This window comes from Lepus europaeus, chromosome 7, assembly GCF_033115175.1.
Source record: "Lepus europaeus isolate LE1 chromosome 7, mLepTim1.pri, whole genome shotgun sequence".
Classification (NCBI taxonomy): domain Eukaryota; kingdom Metazoa; phylum Chordata; class Mammalia; order Lagomorpha; family Leporidae; genus Lepus; species Lepus europaeus.
In genome coordinates, this window is record NC_084833.1 from 131,230,023 (window position 1) to 131,240,667 (window position 10,645).

The 10,645-nt window shown below is 40.9% G+C and overlaps 1 pseudogene; it reads left to right on the forward strand.

Moving 5' to 3' along the window:
* Window positions 1-2,176: 2,176 nt before the first annotated feature.
* On the forward strand, window positions 2,177-4,528 carry LOC133764825 (nucleolar RNA helicase 2-like; annotated as a pseudogene).
* Window positions 4,529-10,645: the final 6,117 nt, after the last annotated feature.

The following is a 10,645-nucleotide window of genomic DNA, read 5'->3' on the forward strand; positions in this document are numbered from 1 at the left end:
GTCAATGGCACCAGAAGGCTTCAACTTCTTTAGATTTCACAATTAAAGGGAATTTGAGAGTCCCATAAATATCCATAAAATGTACGAAATATATTACCTGGAAGTGGTGAATGATTACCCCAGTCTAAGGTCTCTCTGAGAAACTGTGCACTTGGATGTTCCCAGGACAACTTATAGAACTTTAAGGAAGCTGATGACCTCACAATGTAAAACCCAAGTAAGATGGCCTCCATTCCACTGGGCAAATACTGACTTAAACTAAGATATTACAGATACATATAGGTGGTAGGTAGAATGTCAAAGAACAAAAAATTCAAATGTGCTGCAAATATGAATTGAAAAGCAACGTGCTATCTTTACTGTGAGAAGGAATGAGTACTTTGTTAGAAATACTAATGACAGGAGATATAGGTAGTTATATAAAAATAGCCCATAAAATTATATTAAATCTGTATAGGTATTAAATATTCAAAGACTTCAACAAAACATAAAGGTTGCAGATATGATAATTATCATGTGAAGGAATGATTCATTTTGTAGGAGCATCTGATTTAAAATGAAAAAGCAGGATTATATGTTTTATGTCCTTTCAGAATTTCATGTTTGTAGTAATTTACATTTTACTTTATTTTACAAAATACCAATCCACAATGTGGTGGGCAAAATGCATTTCCTTTCCTACAGGTGGTTTGAATAGCACTGTTCTAGCAACAGTCTACGATGAAAATTACAAAACCTTAAAGAAAGAAATAGAAGAGGATACCAAAAAATGGAAAAATCTTCCATGCTCATGGATTGGAAGAATCAATATCATCAAAATGTCCATCCTCCCAAAAGCAATTTATACATTCAATGCAATACCAATCAAAATACTAAAGGCATTCTTCTCAGATCTGGAAAAAATGATGCTGAAATTCATATGGAGACACAGAAGACCTCAAATAGCCAAAGCAATCCTGTACAACAAAAACAAAGCCGGAGGTATCACAATACCAGATTTCAGGACATACTACAGGGCAGTTGTTATCAAAACAGCATGGTACTGGTACAGAAACGGATGGATAGACCAATGGAACAGAATAGAAACACCAGAAATCAATCCAAACATCTACAGCCAACTTATATTTGATCAAGGATCCAAAACCAATCCCTGGAGCAAGGACAGTCTATTCAATAAATGGTGCTGGGAAAACTGAATTTCCACATGCCTAATCATGAAGCAAGATCCCTACCTTTCACCTTACACAAAAATCCACTCAACATGGATTAAAGACTTAAATCTATGACCCGACACAATCAAATTATTAGAGAGCATTGGAGAAACCCTGCAAGATATAGGTACTGGCAAAGACTTCTTGGAAAATACCCCAGGAGCACAGGCAGTCAAAGCCAAAATTAACTATTGGGATTGCATCAAATTGAGAAATTTCTGTACTGCAAAAGAAACAGTCAGGAAAGTGAATAGGAAACCGACAGAATGGGAAGAAATATTTGCAAACTATGCAACAGATAAAAGATTAATAACCAGAATCCACAAGGAAATCAAGAAACTCCACAACATCAAAACAAACAACCCACTTAAGAGATGGGCCAAAGACCTCAACAGACATCTTTCCAAAGAGGAAATCCAAATGGCCAACAGACACATGAAAAAATGTTCAGGATCACTAGCCATCAGGGAAATGCAAATCAAAACCACAATGAGCTTTCACCTTTGCCCGGTGAGAATGGCTCACATTCAGAAATCTACCAACAACAGATGCTGGACAGTATGTGAGGAAAAGGGGACACTAACCCACTGTTTCTGGGAATGCAAATTGATTAAGCCACTATGGAAATCAGTCTGGAGATTCCTCAGAAACCTGAATATAACCCTACCATACAACCCAGCCATCCCACTCCTTGGAATTTACCCAAAGGAAATTAAATTGGCAAACAAAAAAACCATCTGCACATTAATGTTTATTGCAGCTCAATTCATAATAGCTAAGACCTGGAACCAACCCAAATGCCCATCAACAGTAGACTGGATAAAGAAATTATGGGACATGTACTCTATAGCATACTATACAGCAGTCAAAAACAATGAAACCCGGTCATTTGCAACTAGATGGAGGAATCTGGAAAACATTATGCTGAGAGGACACCGGACAGCCTCCACATCTGGTGCTGAGTGATGCCAGGCAAACTCCGTAGCGACGGCAGTTTGGAATCAGCCACAACCATGGGAAAAGTGGAGAATATGTGAAAGCAAAATGAGAAGAAAGATAAAAAACATAAGCCAATATCCAATAAAATCAAAGAATCAGCAGAAGAAAAGGAAGAATTGGTTTCCCCTAAAGCTAAAAAAGCTAAGAAGAAAGAGCCATCTGAGGTTGACATGAATCCTCCTAAGTCCAAAAAGGGGAAAAAGCAAGAGGAACCATCTCAAGGTGAAGATGTCTCTCCTAAAGCCAAAAGTAAGAAAAAGGAGAACATTGGAAAGAAAACTGCTTCTTCTAAAACCAAAAAAGTAATAAAACGTGAAGAGCTATCAGAAGAAATAGGCACTCCTAAGCCCAAGAAGATGAAGAAAGAAAAGGAAGTGAATGGAGAAATTGGAGAGAAGAGTCCCAAGATGAAGAATGGCCTCCCGCACTGTGAACCTGACCCTAATGCCGATGGAGCTGCCAGTGAAGAAAGCAGCAGTGAGGCAGAGAAGGAAATACCTGTGGAGCAAAAGGAAGGTGCTTTCTCTAATTTTCCTATATCTGAAGAGACTATTAAGCTTCTCAAAGCCTGGGGGGTGACCATCCTGTTCCCTGTACAAGCAAAGACGTTTCACCATGTCTACAGTGGGAGAGACTTGATTGCACAGGCGCAGACAGGAACTGGGAAGACATTCTCCTTTGCTATCCCTTTGATTGAGAAACTTCAGGGAGAACTGCAAGACAGGAAAAGGGGCTGTCCTCCTCAGGTATTGGTTCTTGCACCTACAAGGGAGCTGGCAAATCAAGTAAGCAAAGACTTCAGTGATATCACAATAAAACTGGCAGTGGCTTGTTTTTACGGTGGAACTCCATATGGAAATCAAATTGAACGCATGCGGAATGGGATTGATATCCTGGTTGGGATGCCAGGTTGTATCAAAGACCATCTAGAGAATGGCAAGCTCGATCTCTCCAAACTTAAGCATGTTGTTCTCAATGAAGTTGTCCAGATGTTGGATATGGGTTTTGCTGATCAAGTGGAAGACATTTTAAAAGTGACATACAAGAAAGATTCTGAAGACAATCCCCAAACATTGCTTTTTTATGCAAAATGCCCTCATTGGGTATTTAATGTTGCTAAGAAATACATGAAATCTACATATGAACAGGTGGACCTGATTGGTAAAAAAACTCAGAAAACAGCAATAACTGTGGAGCATCTGGCTATCAAGTGCCCTGGTCTCAGAGGGCAGCAGTTATTGGAGATGTGATCCAAGTGTATAGTGGTCATCAAGGGCACACAATTGTCTTCTGTGAGACCAAAAAAGAAGCCCAGGAGCTGTCACAGAATTCGTCTATAAAACAGGATGCCCAGTCATTACATGGAGACATTCCACAGAAGCAAAGGGAAATCACTCTGAGAGGTTTTAGAAATGGTGATTTTGGTGCTTTGGTGGCAAACAATGTTGCTGCACGTGAGTTAGACATCCCTGAGGTTGACTTGGTTGTACAAAGCTGTCCACCAAAGGATGTGGAGTCCTACATTCATCGTTCTGGGTGGACGGGCAGACCTGGAAGGACAGGCTTTTGCATCTGCTTTTATCAGCACAAGGAGGAATATCAGCACAAGTGGAATAAAAAGCGGGAATTAAATTTAAACAAATAGGTGTCCCTTCAGCCACAGAAATAATAAAAGCTTCCAGCAAAGATGCCATCAGGCTTTTGGATTCTGTGCCTCCCACTGCCATCAGCCACTTCAAGCAGTCTGCTGAGAAGCTCACCGAGGAGAAGAGAGCCGTGGAAGCCCTGGCAGTGGCGCTGGCCCATATCTCAGGGGCCACATCAGTGGACCAGCGCTCCCTCATCAACTCAGATGCGGGTTTTGTGACTATGATTTTGCGGTGCTCAATTGAAATGCCAAACATCAGTTATGCCTGGAAAGAACTTAAAGAGCAACTGGGCGAGGATATTGATTCCAAAGTAAAGGGAATGGTGCTTCTCAAAGAAAAACTGGGTGTTTGCTTTGATATTCCCGCTGCAGCAGTCACTGAAATACAGGAGAAATGGTACGATTCATGGCGCTGTCAGCTGTCTGTGGCCACGGAGCAGCCCGAGCTGGAAGGCCCCCGGGGAGGATATGGGAGCTTCAAGGGAGAGCGGGACGGAAGCAGGAGCTTCAGGGGACGGCGAGGAGGAAGCAGGGGCTTCAGGGACAGTGAGCAGGAGGTGGCAACAGAAACAAGTCCCAGAACAAAGGCCAGAAGCGCAGCTTCAGTAAAGCATTTGGTAATTAATTAGTGGAGGAACAGAACTGCTCACAGTGTGGGACTGACCTCACTCCTTACACAAAGACAGAGCACTCTGTGCTTCCTCTCGACCACTTGCCTGGTTCCCATCTCTTCCACAGGGACAAGCCTCATGTAAATTACTCATCCGCTCCTTATGGTTTGTGGTGTGCTGCGTCTGTCAGATTTTGAAAGACATATGAATTCATTACATTTTTATTTGGATTCATTCAGTCTGCCTGTATTTTGTAAGTTGAGATGTCTTGAGTGTCTCTCACTCTAGTGCCCCTTCGTTCCCTAAAGTAAATGCCTAAGGGGTTGCAGAATCTCTGAAGGACCACTTAAGCCTGGACAAGTCAAGGCTTTGTTCTGTAACTGGCATTCCCCAGCCACCTGCCAGATAGTTACTGCTGTGGTCCTGTGGCAAGTGTCTTCTGAGAGTTGATACTGAGCAATGTTTTGAAATGAGATTTCAGACTTGGCTGGGTTATAACACAGTATGCTCTAAATTTGGAGGATATAATCCATTTACTAGGGATGATCTGTGGTTGTATGCATTTTGATGTGTTTTAGCTTCTCGTTACAAGGTGGTTCCTGCTTCAGTGAATTCTTAGCAGATACCATATAGCCAGTATCTTTAAACTGCAAATACATAAGATGGCTCCACAGCTTTCTTTGTATGTAAGGAGGCTGGATAAATGGTGTTTAAATAATTATGTACTGCTCTTCTTCCTATTGGAAGATTAACATTATTTTACAAGAAGAAATTAAGAAAAGAGAGGGCACAGGTTTGCATGGCTGAGGATTATGTCAAAAAACCCACTGCAGGTATTCTCCACAGGCTAGGACGAAACAGATTCCAAGCTATGGGGAGCAAAGGGAAGAACAAGTAAAGCCTGTTAGTGGTGGAAATTTGAGTGGATTGTTAATATTTCTAGAGGTTGACTTAGTGGGAATGCTGGGTTTAGTAGTAAAAAGATCTACTTTACTTTCTCAGTGGCATAGTTGAGAAAACCACAGAGTAGTACCTATTTCTGTTAAAATGCATCTAGCTGCTTGGAGACTTCCGTTTGAGGCAAACTGATTATTTTTAAGGTGTTGATTTGGAGAAACTGAAGAACTTAATATAGCCCTAGACAGATGACTGATGCCTGTTTCTCTAGGACGCATTCTGTACAGGGGACTAAGAGTGCTATGTGTGGTCTTCTTGCCTTAGCTCTAGAAACTCACCCTGGCAGTCTTGGAACAAACTATTACAAGATTAAAACTTCATGTACTGCTTCATTTTCATTCAATTAGTTTCAGCAACTCGATATTCTAGGCCCCAGTTTCTCTCATTTAATCTCATCTCTCACTGCCTCAGAGTTGGTCACCTTGCAGTCAGGCTCTGGTAGCCAACTCAACTCCATTGTCCTTGAGACACCAACCTTTTCTCTTTGAGCTTCAGTTCTTTCCTTGAATCCTGATGAGATGTTTCTGCCCTCTGTTCTTGGTGTTTATTCCCTGGCCCTCTTGTCAGTCTCATCACCTTACTCTTATTCATGGCATCCCATGAAGCCACGAGGAGTTAGGGTAAGGTGTCGATGGCCCACATGTGCCTTGTGGGTTAAAATTTATTAGATTCTGCTTTTGCCCAAATATGGGCATGATTTAACAATAACCAAAACAGCCCCGCCCCGCCCCTTGAGGAACCCGAGCAAAGAAAAAAGGATTTCCCGGGAGCGGCAAGGTGGCGGAATAGTTCAGCAAGACACACAGGTTAATAAAAGTGGAGATACTGCAGGGTCAAGGAAGAGTAGGGGAAGAAACAGCAGCGGAAACTCTTCCGGAACTAGTGATTCACAGTCGACCTGCGTGGAGAGTGTGGGAGCCCAAGTTCGGGACACCAGCGGCAGACTCAACACACCAGCACTGGAACGCGAGGTGAGCCGAACCTCAATAGCCCGAGACACCAGCGGGCAAGCGGAAAGAGGAGGCTAGAGGGAACGAGGCTTGAAACTCCGTGGGGAAAAGTTCACCAGGCTAACTAGAAGAGAGAGAGGGAAAAAAAAAAAGTGACCGATAGGGACACGAGTTTCTCTCTGCTCACCCCTCAAAGGCGAGCAAGACAAAGAGCAGGCGCCATTTTGGACATACGTCATAAGCAGGGCGACCTCAGGTCTGCACCAGCCCTGAGCCTAGCAGAAAAACCTGACTCTGGGGGGAGGGGTGAAATAACAGGAGATTAGCATCTAACTTGGCAATCCAGTGGGAGACTGCAGGAGAATTGGAGCCCACACTGAGGGCAGCAGAGATTCCCTGTGTGGTCCTTGGGAAAGAGCTTCCGATCTCTGGCTCCTGTGGGTATATCATTCGCCTGCTAACTACCTCCAATTACGTTCAGCTGTGCGGAATTACTTCCCTTTTGAATAAAAAAAAGAGAGAGAGATTTACCACACCTAACCTGGGAGTGTCATCTTTGACACACCCTCAACCCTGAGGAACCAAACACAGCTCTCAGTCCACACTTATCTCAAGCCTCTAAGGCTCCACCGAAAGCAGACAGTCCTCTTAATATAGAGCCATAGTGTAACAAGAAAAAACACCACAGTGAAGAAACCAAATATCTCCAACATGCCATACAACAAACGCAAAAACCGAGGTAACAAGAACAAGGAAGACACTATGACGCCCCCAAATGAAAAAGACACCCCAATTCAAGATTATGAAGATGATGAGGTAGAAGAAATGCAAGAAGCGGATCTCAAAAAATTGATAAGAACATTAAGCAGTTCTCAAAAACAAATTCTTGAACTACAGAAATCCTTAATGGACAAGATAGAAAATCTCTCTCGTGAAAAGGAAATATTAAGGAGGAATCAAAATGAAATGAAACAACTAGTAGAACATAAAACTATGATAGTGACAAAAATCCACAATGAAATGAAGAACTCAATAGATCAAATGACAAACACATTAGAGAGCCTTAAAAACAGAATGGGCGAAGCAGAAGAGAGAATAGAAGAATACAGAGAACAGGAAAGGAAACAGGCAAACCAAAAGGGAATGGCGAGACATAGCCCAGGTACTAAGAGAGAAAAACTGCCAGCCCAGAATATTATATCCTGCAAAGCTCTCATTTGTGATTGAAGGTGAAATTAAGACTTTTCATAGCAAACAGAAACTGAAAGAATTTTTTTTCCACTCATCCTGCCCTGCAAAAGATGCTTAAAGATGTGTTACACACAGAAACACAGAAACATGGTCACCAATATGAAAGAAGGTAAAGGAAGGAAACCTCACAGCAAAAGATCACAGGAAGCTCAATTTCTCTTTGACATAGAATTAAACTCTGATGCTCTGTTAAAGCAATGTGTTAAAGTAATCTAAAAACAAAAAGCAATTCAAATCAATTGGCAATCTACAAAAAGAGTTAAAGATTTTAAAAGCTATTATTAAAATTGCTATATTGGTCTATTATGCTATGTTATATGTGTGTACATATTGTATGTCCACATAGGAAATTTTATTAAGAGTTTTATTTTAAATGGCTTATAGATAAGATTGTCCATAAATTTAAGCTGCTAAAATCAATCAAAGATACATTTTAATTTGTGTGACCTGAATCTGTGTATCATGTTTTAAACTTGTTGGTAAAAAAGAAACTAAAAACATTTTAGATGGTTGTGCTTAAGTTTACTGGTTAAACAAACTACACCATGTTAGATATTTAAGAGGTGTTTTCAAATACATGATTCTTAAAATTTATAGAAGGCATTGGACCTTCTGGTAAATGTTTTCTTAAGTTGTTATCTAATGGTTGAAACGGTTTGCTAAGTATTCATGTGATATTGCTATTGTCAGCGAGCGATCTAGGACTTGCTCCCTCATTTCTCTATTCTAAGCCCAACTTGTTCTTTCATTTCTCTATTCTCTTCAAGCTAGGAAACTAATTCTATTATGAAGGAATCTGTAGGACGTACAATTTAATCTTTAGACCTTATAAAAGAGATGGCTAACATTTTTCTGTAATAGCATAGCCAAAATAAGAACTTAAATAATAATCTCATAGCTAGATTCACTTCGCCATCAGCAAAGTATACAGTAAGTAGAAAAAACCTCCCTTTCAGACCAAAGGGAAAGAAAGTTTTAAAGTGAGAATATAATTTTCCTCATGGGCATTGTCTACCTTAGAAAAACTACTACAGAACATGCCTGTGACTATAGACTTGTAGTTCAGGCCACCAAAGATTAGAGATGGGACACGGGCACTCCCTTGACTTGCATCCTCTGGTCTGCTTTAACACAAACCAGGAGGAAAAGAAAGCTAGGCATCAAGGGCAATGGGTGGCAGGCCTATGAATGGCTGATCTGTACAGTGATCTGCCCTCAAGGAGACCCAACAGGCCAGTCTACTGCAGTGGCTTTCAAAGTGGTAAGCCTGGGCTTCAGCAGAAGTCAGCTTGTGAAGAGCCCTGGCAGCTCTGCCAAGAGTTGGATCACTGGAAATGGACCTGCCCTGGAGTCGAAGGATGCCCAGGTCAGAGCCACAGATCTGATTGGCTCTAAGCTGAAAAGCCCTTCACTCAGCCCAACTTCCAAAGTGACCACTGCAGCTGAGGTTATGGTCAAGTAGGGTCAGCAACATTGCAGGCAGAACTGTAAATTTCTTGTTAGAGATGCCCCCTGCCTTTACCTGGCCAGCTCTCCTCCCAGGCCAGCCAAGTAATGAAAGTCAACAGAGTGCCTTCCCCTAGGAGGTTCACACCTCCCTTAGGATATACCCCATGTGAAGAGATAGATAGGTCTGGGCCTCTTAACTTACAAGGCCTAAAGCCCACCAGATTATTATCAAGCCCCTTCTATCAGGTTCTATTTGCCTCTCAATCAGAAAACTTAATTGTAGCTTAGACAGCACCTTTCTTAGCTCCTCTAATAATGACTCTGTCCTTTGTTCTAGACCCTGTCTAGCACACTTAAGCCTCATTCCTTTGTAATCATAACCTCTACTCTACCACCAATGGCTCTACTCCCAACCTGTGTGTACTGATGGTCCTCTTCCCCACTTAATGCTGTATAATTGCTCAAACCTGGTAAATGCCACTCTTAGGATCATTGGTTACTATCCTCACTCTGTCTTTTATGACCTTGTCTAAATATGATCAGAGTTGGCAAACTTGGAAGGCTTCCATAGCCTTGGCAACTCATGACGACAGCCTAGGGTGGTTACTGGCGCCATAAACTAGAGTGTCAATTTGTTGGGTCAACAACAGGAGCCACTGTGCACTTGCTCCTCATGTGGGATCTCTGTCCTTAATGTGCTGTACATTGTGATTTAATGCTATAACTAGTACTCAAACAGTATGTTTCACTTTGTGTTTCTATGTGGGTGCAAACTGTTGAAATCTTTATACTAAATTGATCTTCTGTATATAAAGAGAATTGAAAATGAATCTTGATGCAAATGGAAGGGGAGAGGGAGCAGGAGAGGGGAGGGTTGCGGGTGGGAGGGAAGTTATGGGAGGGGGAAGCCATTGTAATCCATAAGCTGTACACTGGAAATTTATATTCATTAAATAAAAGTTTAAAAAAAAAAGAAAAAAAAAGAAAAAAAAAACAATAACCAAAACATTTCATGATTTGGGTAGGAATAGGTACTTACAGCATACAGATCAAAAACTGTTGTAGAAAGAAAAACCTGGAACTTTGCGGTGGATTGTGGGTAGCCAGAAGAAAAATAGGCATAAATCAAGATTATGAGAGATGAACATGAGGATTTTTCACTTCATGCAACTTAATTTTAAGAACAACTATTTTGATAAATTAAGCCAACATTTTTTCTTGATCCCAGAATTCAAACCATATTTATAAATGTATAATTCAGCTACTCTTTAGTTTAAATGGACTTGTTGAGATAGCCTGGGCAATGTTACCATTTTTTACTGTTTTCTATAGTAAAAATATTTTAAATTTATGTTTCTATGTTTCAAACAATTCAGTTCACTTTTAAATTATAACCCATTTTTAGGTTGGCGCTATGTGCAGCAATTTCTCTACAGTTGTACATAAAATGTTTTTACTGTAAAATGAACTAATGTTTAAAATACTGCTTTATGCTGTAATAAAGGTATTTTTTTATTTTATTTTATTTTTTTTTTTATTTTTGACAGGCAGAGTGGACAGTGAGAGAGA